The 13,831-nt window shown below is 44.1% G+C and overlaps 1 long non-coding RNA gene across 1 annotated transcript in view; it reads left to right on the top strand.

The window, feature by feature from the left end:
- The window catches only part of LOC146425288 (uncharacterized), a 234,035-nt gene extending 226,126 nt beyond the window's left edge, over positions 1–7,909 (top strand). The window contains exon 3 of the long non-coding RNA XR_014846572.1: positions 7,625–7,909. This is a non-coding gene — a long non-coding RNA (uncharacterized LOC146425288). The remainder of the gene's footprint in view (positions 1–7,624) is intronic.
- Positions 7,910–13,831: the final 5,922 nt, after the last annotated feature.

Here is a 13,831-nt window from a genome sequence, read left to right as displayed (position 1 = left end):
AAGGCCTTTTCTACAACCCCTTAATTTAAAATTCGGAGGAAAGGAACTGGATCATCAGTTTTTGTATATGCCAAACTGCCCTCAGCCTCTGTTTGGACGGGATTTGCTGTCTCTATTAAATGCTAAAATTATATTTGAACAGGGTCGAGTTAAATTGGAAATTCCGGATGAAGAAATCGGGAAAATATTTGCGATAAAGGAAATGGACCCGGCACCGATCCCAACAGAGATTGAACATGCAGTGGTACCCTGGGTTTGGGAGGTGGGAACTCCGGGAAAATCAAAGGTTGCCCAGCCGGTGGTAGTTGAGCTAAAAGAAGGAGCTAAACCGGTTAGGATAAAACAGTATCCCATTAAAGCAGAGGCTCGGCAGGGAGTAGCTCCGCTGATAGCACAGTTTACAGTGCAAGGATTATTAAAGGAATGTGAATCAGAGTATAATACTCCTATATTCCTGGTGAAGAAACCAAATGGTAAGTATAGATTAGTTCAAGATTTAAGGGCTATAAACGAGATAGTTAAAGACATTCACCCGGTGGTTGCCAACCCTTACACATTGTTAACATCTGTATCAGAACGATTTAAATGGTTCACTGTGATTGATTTAAAGGATGCCTTCTTCTGCATCCCACTGGCAATAGAGAGCATGAAGTATTTTGCCTTTGAATGGGAAGAACCAATGACAGGAAGGAAGAAACAGCTCACCTGGACCAGACTGCCTCAAGGATTCAAAAACAGCCCTACTATCTTTGGTAATCAATTGGCAAAGGAATTAGAAGAATGGAAAACGACTCAGGTGAGAGAATCTCCATATTCTTATGTAGTATTGCAGTATGTAGATGATATTCTTTTGGCCACAGAAGACAAGAAGGTATGCCTCCGATTAACTGTTGCATTATTGAATATGTTGGGGCAAGCAGGATACAAGGTATCCAAGGAAAAAGTACAACTGGTCAGAGAAAGTGTCCTGTACCTAGGATGTGAGCTAACACAAGGCCTCAGACGTTTGGGGGTTAATAGAATTGAAGCTATATGCTCCATTCCACTCCCTAGAAATCACCAGGAGTTAAGATCCTTTCTGGGAATGGTTGGATGGTGCAGGCTATGGATTCCGAATTTCGGCCTGATAGCAAAACCCCTATATGAGGCTCTAAAAGAATCCCAATTGAAATGGAATACAAACAGGGAGAAGGCGTTCCAGGATTTGAAACAAGCATTAAAAGAAGCCCCGGCCTTGGGGTTGCCAGATTTAAACAAAGACTTTCAATTATATGTGAATGAAAGGCAGAAACTAGCATTGGGAGTTCTAACCCAGAAGTTGGGATCCTGGAAGAGGCCTGTGGGATATTTCTCCAAACAACTGGACACTGTAAGTACCGGTTGGCCGTCATGCTTGTGGGCCCTTGCGGCTACGGTACTTCTCATTCAGGAAGCCAGGAAACTTACCATGGGAAAAAGAATGACGGTGTATGTTCCCCACATGGTACTAGCTGTCTTGGAGCAAAAGGGGGGTCATTGGATATCTTCCAGTAGAATGCTGCAGTATCAAGCTATTCTAAGAGAACAAGATGACATAGAACTCCAAACGACTAATCATATTAATCCAGCAGAGTTCCTCCACAGTGAGATGGAAGAACATGAGCTCTCCCATGACTGTGTGGAAGTGATTGAACAAGTTTATTCGAGCCAACCGGATTTGAAGGATGAACCCCTGGATGCTCCAGACTGGGAATTATTTACCGATGGTTCCAGTTTTATGGAAAACGGTACCAGGTATGTGGGATATTCAGTGGTTACAGTTACTCGAGTTGTGGAGGCACAAGCCTTGCCACCAGGTACGTCAGCCCAAAAGGCTGAGATCATTGGACTCACTCGAGCCTTGATATTGAGCACTGGGAAAACGGTAAATATTTGGACTGATTCCAAGTATGCCTTTGGTGTGGTGCATGTTCACGGAGCACTATGGAAAGAAAGAGGACTTCTTAATTCCCAAGGGGCTGTAATAAAACATCGCACAGAAGTGTTAGCATTGTTGGATGCTGTACATCGACCAGAGCGAGTGGCCGTTATGCATGTCCGGGGACATCGGAATGAAGAAGGAAAAATCTACCAAGGTAATCATTTAGCAGATGTAACTGCAAAGCAGGCAGCTCGTCAAGTATGGACTCAGATGGCTCTCATACCAACTAAGGTAAACCCTGTTACACCTTATATGCAACAAGCTCCAAAGTATTCACAGGATGATGAGAAACTAGCCATGTTATTGAAAGCTCGGAAAGGAGCAACAGGATGGTACATAACCAATACAGGACAAGTAGTTGTTCCCATACAGATAATGAAAGCCATCCTCATAGCTGAACATAACAAAAGTCATTGGGGAGCAGAAGCATTGGTAAAATTTTTGAAGAATGAAATAATTTCCAATCAGATGTTAACGTTGGCAAAACGGGTGAATGCAATGTGCCCAGTTTGTTTAAAGAATAATCCTATTGTCAGGAAACAGATTCAGATGGAAAATTACAAGTAGGACCAGAACCGGGAGATTATTGGCAGGTGGATTTTTCAGAATTACCCAAAGCACAAGGGTATAAATATATCCTGGTGTATGTGTGTACCTTTTCAGGGTGGCCAGAGGCCTTTCCATGTAGGACTAATCAGGCAAAAGAAGTAGTGAAAACTCTCTTGAAAGAGATAATACCTAGATTTGGAGTACCTTTGGGGTTGTCATCAGATAGGGGTCCTCACTTCATTGCTAATATTGTGCAGGATGTAGCACGGATGTTAGATATTGCTTGGAATCTCCATACTCCTTGGAGACCGCAATCTAGTGGGCAAGTAGAAAGAATGAATCAAACTTTAAAGGGCCAAATTAAGAAAATCTGTCAAGAAGCCAAAATACAATGGCCTCAGGCTTTGCCACTTGCTCTCCTCCGAATTAGAATTAAGCCAAGGGAAAGGTTAGGCGTGAGCCCCTATGAGATACTATATGGAAAACCTTACCATGCAACTATTTTAAAAGGAGACCCGCATGTGGTAGGGGATCAGGCAGTATATAATTATGTTGTTTCTCTGCATAGAGTTCTCAGTGCCTTGCGTGGAACCCTGCAGTGGAACAGACCTCTTCCACTGGAAAACCCTGTGCATGATGTTCAACCAGGAGACCAAGTATACGTGAAGAACTGGTTCACAGACCCACTGAGAGAATCATGGGATGGCCCGTATCAGGTGATACTAACAACATTCACAGCAATCAAAGTGGCCGGAATCGACTCCTGGATACATTACACGCGAGTCAAGAAGATGCCAACTCAGTGGGAATCCCAAGTCGTGTCCCCCACGCGATTGATTTTACGAGCAAAATGAAAATTGTAATTGCTGTATTTCTGGTTATGCTAAAAATATTACCCGTTGATGAACATGTACTTGTCACTGTTTCAGATCCTGTAATCGGAGCAATGGAAGGAATGACTGTAAACTTGACTTGTGAAATCACTGATGACCAGGGAGCTGGAGTCGATGAGATAAGTACATATTGGAGCAAAGAGCAAACACTCACTAATGTTATCAATAGTACATTTTGGGATAAGGACACACAAAGAGGCAATACCACATTACAGCTTACCAACGTTAGCATGGAAAGTGCTGGGATATATACATGTCTGGTAAAAATTAGGTGGAGTTTTGATTATAAACGAATCGCACTAGGGGTTATGACATGGCAAAGCAACTCGGCAATAAAAGTCTCACCTTACCAAGCATCAGTTGACATGTGGGATGGTCCACCCTCAAAAATAAATTGCTCATTCACAGCCCAACATGAATGTAGCAGCATGTTCACGGTTACTTGGTGGAAATTAGCTAGACAGATAATGTGGGAAAGGCCGGAAGGAAAGAGTGACCTGCAGGCAGGAAGCAATAGTGGAATTGGATGGTTAAATGATACTCAGGCACGTGTAGGGAAAAATGAGGGATTATATCTCTGTGTGATAAGCTGTGGTTCTATGATGGGGTAGGGGAAGAGAGAAGTACAAGGAAAAAGTCATCTAATGGATGGGTTAAGACCTACCCATGGAATTTACCAGGCGGTCCGTGGTACTTCTGTAGTTTTAGTTTGCCAACCAGAGCGTGGAATTGTTTTCTCTGAGTTCAGATGGTGGTTTAAGAAAGGAAATGTCCAGGAAGGGGGGAAATACCAATTAGAGAAGCGATTAGGAGGCATGTTAACTTTAGTGATACAGGATGTTCAACCAGAGGATGAAGGGACATATTGGTGTTGGATTGCCCAAGATGCATGGTGGACACACCCTGTGACTTTGGTATCCCTTACTAGGGCACGAATAAATAAAAGAAGAATTAGAGATGTTGAAATTGGAAATAAAACCTGGGTTTTTCACCATAACCCAGAACAAGAAAACTTAATTGTAGGTTTAATTCGAGACTTTGGAGAAATGCAGAATGTTTCTAAAATCACTGCTTGTTTACCTCTGCCTCGAGCAGCGGAGAACCAATTCCATGGGGAATAGTTCCCGTCACTGATTTGCCTGAGGCATATGTAAATGTAACTTGGAGCTGTAGATTGGTTCCTAATGAGTACTATGACTGGAAAGAGGGTTGTATGTTGGTCCAGAGGGTTACTGAACACCAATGCAGGCAGATGCCAGGATACTATGCATGGCTGACAACATCAAGAGGTAATAAGTGTGTTGTTTCAGGGCCTGTTTCAGAACCGTGTAACAAAGTGACTCTCAAGGAACAAAAGATTAGAGAGGAAGAAGTCTGTCAAAATGTTACCCAGACCCAGTCTTTAGAAGACGAATGGGGAACAATTTGGGGACCAAGCCTTTTAGAAACATATAGCTACTTAGGACAAGTTAATTGGTGTATACAATGGACAGGAAGTAAAAACCAGACTTACACTGAGGTAATGAACCTCCAGACTACCAGACGGGAGAAGAGGGACCAAAAAGACATTTGGAATTGTACCCAAGTAATCACATGTGACACACCAAAAGATAAAATAGGGCTCGTACCAGTAAGAGTCTTGCTAAAATGGGGATGTGAATGTCGAGGATACAACCATACAATTACAGACCAAATTCAAGGAGATAAAAATGGGAAGAGAAACATCAGTTGTAAATCTACTACTATCAGAAGTCCAGGAAACCTAGTTTGGGTTATGGGGCATGGAAAGTGGACCACCCATATGCCAATAGATGGGCCTGTCACACAAATTACTTTAGGAATTCCGACCTTATGTCCGGTTTGGAAACAGTCTAATTTGACTCGACAATCAGCTAGGACTAAACGAGACTTGGATGATGAAAACGAATGGCATGAGCCAACCAGTGGAGTTAAATTCGGGTGGGCTTTGGAATCCTTGTTTGCACCTGTAGCTTCATATCGGAACAGGGATATGCTCTACAAACTAATGGGGCAGACTGAAAGATTGGCAGCAGCCACTAAGAAAGGATTTAAAGATTTCAATATTCAGTTACAGGCTACCACAAGAATGACATTACAAAATAGAATGGCTCTTGACATGCTCTTACTGAAGGAACATGGAGTGTGTGGATATTTGAGCCAGAGAATTGATCATTGTTGCATCCATATCCCAAATGTAACTATTGATGTGGAAAAGGACATTTCACAATTAAAACAAATAGAAGACAAAACAAAAGATCTCGAAAGGGAAGCAGAACATAATTGGATTAGAGAAGTGTTTAGCTCTTTAGGACTCCAGGTGTCTGGATGGATATCATCGGTGATTCAGTATGCGATAATGTTTTTGATTTTGATTCTAATTATTTTTGGAGTTTATAAATGTATTTTAGGAACCATTAGAAGGGAGCGCCTACATACCCGAAGGCTGATCAATGCAATGACCAGGAATGCAACGTCTTCCACACCTCCTCCAGCAAATAGAGAAGAAAGACTTTGAGATTTGAGCATCCTTGCAACTTAGAAATTGAAGAATGCTCAAAAGGGGGGACTTGTTGCAAAACTATGAATAAAAACTTTAGTAGTAGTCATGCTAAGGCTTGGAGGGATCAGTAGGCCTGAGTGTAAACACTGTTGTGTAGCGAAGTTGCCAGTAGCGATCAAAAGGATCAATAGAGCATACTGATGAGGGGAGAAAGACTTGTCTAAGGAATGTAGCTATAGAACAGTTTGTTTATTTAAGTAATCTGCAAAGTGGAGTGTGTGACTTATCTAATAGGGTGTAGTAGATTAATGATGATAAAGAATGTTCAGTTAACGAAAAACAAAGTCACAATGTAATCATAAATCAGGTAGATGTGTCTAGAAATCAAATTCGTTGAGATGAAGCAATTTGGAAAGAAAACATATATATACTCAGTGATTTTGTAGCAGGTTGGGGCTCTGACTTTTGGACGCGAGTCCCAGGTCCCCAGGGCCCTCAATAAAGCACCGCATAAAATAACATCGGTTGTTTTGTGTTTCCTCGGTTCGGGCAACATGTTATTAAGGCAAAAATAAGGTTCCAAGGATATTCGCTAGAAAACTGGAGCTCGTAAGACAACAGATGTTCCTGGGAACACACAGTGTTTCTAATAAGCTCAAAAGGCATGTAAATGCCCAGGTGCCATTAATCAAGCCCAAGGCCTAATGAGCATTCCTGTGATCTTGATGCAGCCTGAAGAGGTGATGGGGCTGATGCACCACCACAGTTGGGAGGGAAAATATCCAGGACAACTGACCATAGGTGATCAAAGAGGTGTTCCATACCACATGACATTGAACTTAGTGTGGCGAACAGGGGCATGGTACATCAGTGAGGGCATGGCACAGCAGTTTGTGTGGCAGTTCACACAGGCAGGATGAGCAGGAAGGGTACAGCCACTCTCCTGGTGGTGGGTTGTGTGTTAGGTGGCTGTGGTCTTTTGGCTGGTTTGATTTAGGGTAAAATAGAAATTATTAAAGAGAACTAGAAGCTGGATGTGTTGGTTTGATAACAAACCAGTGGGAGATCACAAGTCAAGATTGAAATTAAAAATAAGTGAAATAATACAAGGAAAAGCACTGACAAAGTCAGATACAACCTAACACCCTGTTAGGGTGGTAGTAGCAGTCCAACTGAAGTAGTCCAGTTGAAGCGGTGATCCTGTGAAGGTCCAGTCTCCAGCTGAAGATCCAGTAGTAGCTCTGGTCCTCTGGGAACCCAGTAGACAGGGCTACCTCAGGCAGTTCCAAGGCCAGGTTATATCCAGGTGGGAACACCTGGCTCCTCCCTCCTCGGCAGAGCATCTCACAATGGGATAAGTCCATGAGTCACACGGTGGGTCCCTGATGGCCCATTGCCTGTCATGCGGGGTGGGTCATTAGCAGCTGGTAACAGCTAATGGATGGCCCATTGTCTGTCATCTGGAGTGGGTCATTAGCAGGTGATGGCAGCTAACGGCCCACAGCTGGTGGTAATAGAATACTTAACTACATCTATATTGCAACCTAGGACACTGGATAATAATAATAATAATAATAACAATAACTTTTGAACTGATTTAGAAGGCCAGAGATTGGATAATGATTTACTAAGATTTGCTTGCTGAAGACAATTTATTATTCGCTTAATGATTTTGTGCCTACCTAGTATCGGGGAGGATAGAGAGAAGAGAGCCAAATAATTGAGAAAAACTACTGAGTGTGACCAAACATCCTGCCCTCGGACCCCAGAACTGGTACAAGTTGGTTCTCAGGCTTGGACTTGGACCAAGAACCAAGGGAGCATGTGCAAGGGAACAGGGTGAAGCGTTCATCCTGAGGAAGACTACCAATTTCGCCCTCATTAATCATTCAAGACCCTTGCCCACAATTAATCTGAGACACTGTGCTTGTGCGAGCATATTTAAATGAACTATGAACTCATTATAATACGAAGCGGGGATAGGTAATGAATATGTATAGGGGCTTTGTGTAACTTTATGCATATGTAACCTGTAACCTAATATAAACCAAGTGAAGTGCTGCTGACGGTGTGCATGCCTTTGGAGGGGCTACCCCCCATGCACCTCAGCTGGAATAAACAGATACCTACTCATAACTATTTGAGTTGTGGAGTCATACCGTGCCTCAGGTTGAGGGGTGGTTTTTTTCAGCAATTGTTTACAAACGATCAAAAGCCATTGGTGCTGCTGCCAGCAAGAGTGTACTAACAGAATCCCCCAAGAAGGATGCAGCTGTCCAGGTCACTGACTGCAGGGAGTGTCTGAGCCTGGTGTTAGTACCAGAGGACAGTGCAAAAGACACCTGCATGCAGTGTGAGCAGGTGAATGATCTGCTCTGTCTGGTGGCAGAGCTTAAAGAAGTAGATAGGCTAAGGAGTATTAGGGAGAGTGAAAGAGAAATAGACTGGTGGAATTAAACCCTTCCAACCCTGAGAGAAGTGCAGTAGGAATTAGAGGAGCCCTGCCCCTCTTACCATCAGGCAGAAGGAGGAGACCTAGTAGATGGGATGGAATGGAAAGGGGTCCCTGTAAAGATGATGATGAACAGCACAGACTCCCCTTGGCAGGTGCAAAGAGAAATAATTTCTTGCAAAAAACAGGTCTTTTTATACTGTTTACATTCTTGTGATGCAAAACAAACATGCATTGGCTGCCTGCCACTGCAAGTGTCAATGTACATGCATCCCTTCACCCTATCACCTTTTAGATTGGTGGTGTCCATGCATATCCCCAACCAATCGCCATAAAAACCATGAGGTGAACACGCACTGATTTTATAACTTGTTTTCTGGTTACATAACTTGTGATTTAGGTTATGCAACTTGTTTTTTACCTCTGTGTTAGCTGAACCTTTCCCAGAGTGCTTTTCTGGTTAGCTGAAGTGACAGAGATGAACAGAAGTGAACAAGGATTTAACAAGGGTGACAAGGCCCTTATTCTGTAAGGTTTTTCTTATCTGCTACAGGTTCCTACTTGGGGAGGTAATAAAATTCCCTTCCAACCCCCACCACCTTCCCAGGTGCCTTTACAGAAAAGGTACAAGGCCCTGGATCCAGAGAGTCAGGCAGATGACACTAAAAAAAAGAATCTGTCTGGAGAATCTCCCAGTTGCACTTCGTCTGTCAGACGGATCAAAACCTCAAGTATTAAGAAGAAGGGTAGTTGTAATAGTTGACTCCCTTCTAAGGAGAACTGGGGGCCCTGTATATCAACCAGACCTATCCCACACAGGGAAGTCTGCTGCCTCCCTAGGGCCCGGGTATGGGATATCACCAGGAGACTCCCTGAACTAATTCAGCCCTCTGATTATTACCCACTGCTGGCTGTCCAGATTGGCAGTGATGAGGTTGATAAGAAGGGTACCAGGGTAATTAAAACAGACTTCAAGGCTCTGGGTCAATTGGTTGATGGGAGAGGAGCACAGTTGATGTTCTGCTCAATTCCTTCAGTAGCAGGGATGAATGATGAAAGGAACAGGAAAACCCATGTTGTTATCAATAAATGGCTTAGGGGCTGGTGCCATCAGCGGAATTTTGGGATTTTTGATCATGGGGCAATTTTTACGGCACCAGGCCTGCTTGAGACAGATGGGCTCCATCTATCTAACAAGGGCAAAAGGATTCTAGCTGTGGTGTTCTTTAGGGGCACACACAATCTCCACGATGGTATGGCGAAGACCTTTATTGTGCAGTGATAATTGCTTATATACTCCAACACAAACAGGAAGTAACTCTACACTACAAAGTGCTCCAATTGACTATTATGTTTCACATTACCTTTTATGGCAACAGGTAAACAATACCTATTAAGGTAACAGACGGTGTTCCTCACTTCTGACAGGTCCAGCAGTTCACAGGCCCTCAATGCACTCTTTCCACTTCCCCTGTGACCAAATCCCCTGTGACCAGGATGTTTTTCACTGGTCCCAGGGCTTCTTCCAGACCAGAGACAGAAGGTCAGTTTGGCTTTCAAGGCCTGTTACTCTGCTCTGCAACATCTAGCCCATGATTTGGCAGGGCTGATTGAGAGGGCTTTAAACTAGGTTCGAAGGGAGAAGGGGATGAAACCAGGCTCTCCAGAGATGAGCCCAAGGGTGGTAAGCCAGAGTCAGGGGCGAAATTACCAGCCCAGCTGAAGTGCATGTACACTAATGCATGCAGCATGGGTAACAAACAAGAGGAGCTGGAAATTGTTGTACAGAAGGAAAGCTATGACATAGTCACCATCACGGAAACATTGTCACCGAATCTGTGGGAAAAACAAAAACACTCCAACATTTTTAATGTTAGAGTCAAGGCATTACTTTATTTTCTGGGCAGGATGTTGTTCTGGCCAGGATGTACCACAGAAATCATCTCATCCACACATAGCCCGGCTGTGCAGAGAGAATCATTCCAGGATACATGGCTTTTACCTGATTTCTCAGATATTTTATACAGTAAAAATACATAGAAAAGCATTAGGTCAGTGTTCATTGGTTTAAAGTTGAGCAAACCCCCAGTATTCAGTTTCCCATTGGATCGGAATCTCCTCGCCTCTGATGTTAACTAGATTCTTCATTCTTCAGTTTTTTTCTTATCAGTCCTTTCCGGGCCAGAATGTCTTCAGCCCTGCTGGAGGTGGTCTGGGGTAGCCGTTTGTGATAGCCACCATGTCCTGTTGATAAGCACAATGTCCCGTGGATGTTCTGTTAATAGTCTTTATCTTTCTGGTTATCTTCGGGGTCACTCCCAATCTGTTGATATGCTGAGTCCACCAGACCTCATCTGGTAGAACAATGCCCTGAAAGAAACCTAAAATTCCTCTTCCCAGGGTAAAGATAAACAAAACCTTTTACTAAAGTTATACAAAATTTTTAACCTGATATATTTTCCAACAACATGGTGGGATGACTTGCATGACTGGAGTGTTGCAATGGATGGCTACATGCTCTTCAGAAGAGACAGGCGAGGTAGGAAAGGTGGAGGGGAGGTTCTGTGTATTAGGGAGTCTCTTGACGCTATAGAACTTGAGGTTAATGATGATTAGGTCAAGTGCCTATGGATAAGAATCAGAGGGAAGGCCAATGAGACTGACATCCTGGTGGGAATCTGTTCTAGACCACCCAACCAGGATGAAGAGCTGGATGAATTATTCTATCAGCAGCTGGAGGATGTTTCATGATCACCAGCCCTTGTTCTTGTAGGAGACTTTAACCTGCCAGATGTCTGCTGGGAACTCAACACAACAGAGAAGAGGCAGTCTAGGAGATTCTTAGAGTGTTCGGAGTTTGCCTTCTTGTCACAGCTGATGAGTGAGAATACCAGGGGTGGGGCTTTGTCAGACCTGCTGTTTACAGAGAAGGGCTGGTGAGAAATGGGGTGGCCTGAAGCCATCTGGGGTACAGTGACCATGAAATAATAGAGTTCTCAATATTTGGTGAAAAAAGGAGGGGCATCAACAAAACTTCCACTCTGGACTTCCGGAGTGTTGGAAAACACAGTTTTCCAGCAAAACTTGTGTTAGTTGAGCAGGCCTGAGCAAAGCCACGGCATAGTCAGGCCTCAGTAAAAATCCTAGCAAGCTGTCGTGAGAAGCTAACACCTGGGAACCACAGCTGTGCTTCTGGGCTGTGAGAAGAATGTCATAGGAAAGAATAGGGAGTCAGGAGTGTTATGAGAAAGAATAAGGGAGTCACCAGGAGAATCCCTGAATATGTGAAAACAAACTGCGGATACATGTGTGGCTATAATTAGAAACATCTGTAACAGTATATAAGTTTCTCGTTTAGTGAAATAAAATGGAACTTGCTTTATATCTCACATTGAGATTGCTGCTTGCTCTCTCTCGCCGATGATTTTAAACAACACTGGAGGGCAGGCTTCAACCTATTCAAGACACTGATTCGGAGAGTACCTTAGGAAACTGCCCTTAAAGGGGTCCAGGAAGGATGGACATACTTCAAGAAAGAAATCTTGAAGGCACAGAAGCAGACAGTCCCTATGTGCTGAAAGACGAGCTGACAGGGAAGACAACCAGTCCGGATGGGCAGGGAGCTTTTGAAGGAACTAAGGGGGAAAAAAAGGGTGCATCACCTTTGGAAAGAGGGGCATGCAATTCAGGAAATGTTTAAGTATGTAGCTAGGTCATGAAGGAAGAAAATTAGAGAAGTGAAAGCCCAATTAGAACTTAATCTGGACACCTCTATGAAGGATAATAAAAAATGTTTTTATAAATACATTAATGGCAAAAGGAGGGGCAAGGAGACCCTCCATTCTTTATTGGATGTGGGGAGGAATATAGTTTCCAAAGATGAGGAAAAGGCTGAGATACTTAACACATTCTTTGCCTCAGTTTTCAACAATAAAACAGGTCATCCTCAGAACATCTAGCCTCCTGAGCTGGTAGACAAGTACAGGGAGCAGAATAGCCCCCCTGTAATCCAGGAGGAAGCAGTGACCTGCTGAGCCGCTTAGATGCTCACAAGTCTCTGGGCCCAGATGGGATCCATCCTAGGGTGATGAGGGAGCTGGCAGAAGAGCCTGCTAAGCCACTCTCCACCATTTATCACCAGTCCTGGCTGACAAGGGAGGTCCCAGATGACTGGATATGCCAGTGTAACGCCCATCCATAAGAAGGGCTAAAAGGAGGATCCGGGAAACTCCAGGCCTGTCAGCCCAACCTCAGTGCCCAGCTAGATTATGGAACAGGTCATCTTGAGTGCAATCACATGGCACCTACAGGACAGCCAAGGGATCAGACCCAGCCAGCATGGATTTAGGAGGGGCAGGTCCCGCCTGACCAACCTGATCTCCTTTTACAACCAGGTGACCCACCTGGTGGATGAGGGGAAGGCTGTGGATGTTGTCTACCTGGACTTCAGCAAAACCTTCAACACTGTCTGCCATAGCATACTCCTGGAAAATATGGCAGCCCATGGCTTGGAGGGGTGCACTCTTCTCTGGGTTGGTTTTCTGCAGTGGCTAGATGGCTGGGCCCAGAGAGTAGTGGTGAATGGTGTTGCATCCAGTTGGCGGCCAATCACTAGTGGTTTTCCCCAGGGATCAGTGTTGGGCCCCGTCCTGTTTAATGTCTTTATTGATGATCTGGTGAGGGGATTGAGTCTACCATTAGCAAATTTGCAGATGAAACCAAGTTGGGTGCAAGTGTAAATCTGCTGGATGGTAGTGTTACCAGATGATAAATTGGCTTCACCTGGTGAGCTAACACAATGTGTGTTTTTCAAAAAACACTGGCCTATGGAACTGTGCAATGCCCATTGTGGAAGAAGGAGAACTAGAAGTTCACCAGCCCCAGTGCCCTGCCAACTTACTGGGTTGGCTGTAACATTGGGGTCCCTGACCACTAGGGACCACCAAAGAGACTCCCAGGACAGAAGAACGCATGCGTAAAGGGGAGGGAAAATATGTTAATGATTTCAGGGAAATGATTATCATATGTATGTTTATTCTGGGAAAATCAATGAATATGTATGTAAAATTCAGTATATAAACAGAAACTTTCCTGTACTCAGCATGCACAGCTTTAGGAGGAGCTATCCCATCATTCATCCAGCCAAATAAAGAATGCCTACTTCTTGATGCTACATTGGTGTCTTTTATCCAAATTTTGGCAACAGTAGGAGGGCTCTGCAGAGGGAGCTGGACAGGCTGGATCGATGGGCCAAATCCAACAAAATGAGGTTTAAGTAGACCAAGTGCCAGGTCCTGCACTTTGGCCACAACAACCCCCTACAGCACTACAGGCTGGGTAGAGGGTGGCTGGACAGCAGCCAGGCAGAAAGGGACCTGGGAGTATGTCGCTGTTGAGCCGCTAGCAGAGAAGGAAAACCCGGATTCTCAGCGTGGCATAGAAAAAGCGCTTTATTA

Source organism: Lichenostomus cassidix, chromosome W (genome assembly GCF_008360975.1).
Source record: "Lichenostomus cassidix isolate B80296 chromosome W, HeHo_3.0, whole genome shotgun sequence".
In the NCBI taxonomy this organism is placed as follows: domain Eukaryota; kingdom Metazoa; phylum Chordata; class Aves; order Passeriformes; family Meliphagidae; genus Lichenostomus; species Lichenostomus cassidix.
This window is presented reverse-complemented; position numbering and strand designations above follow the sequence as displayed.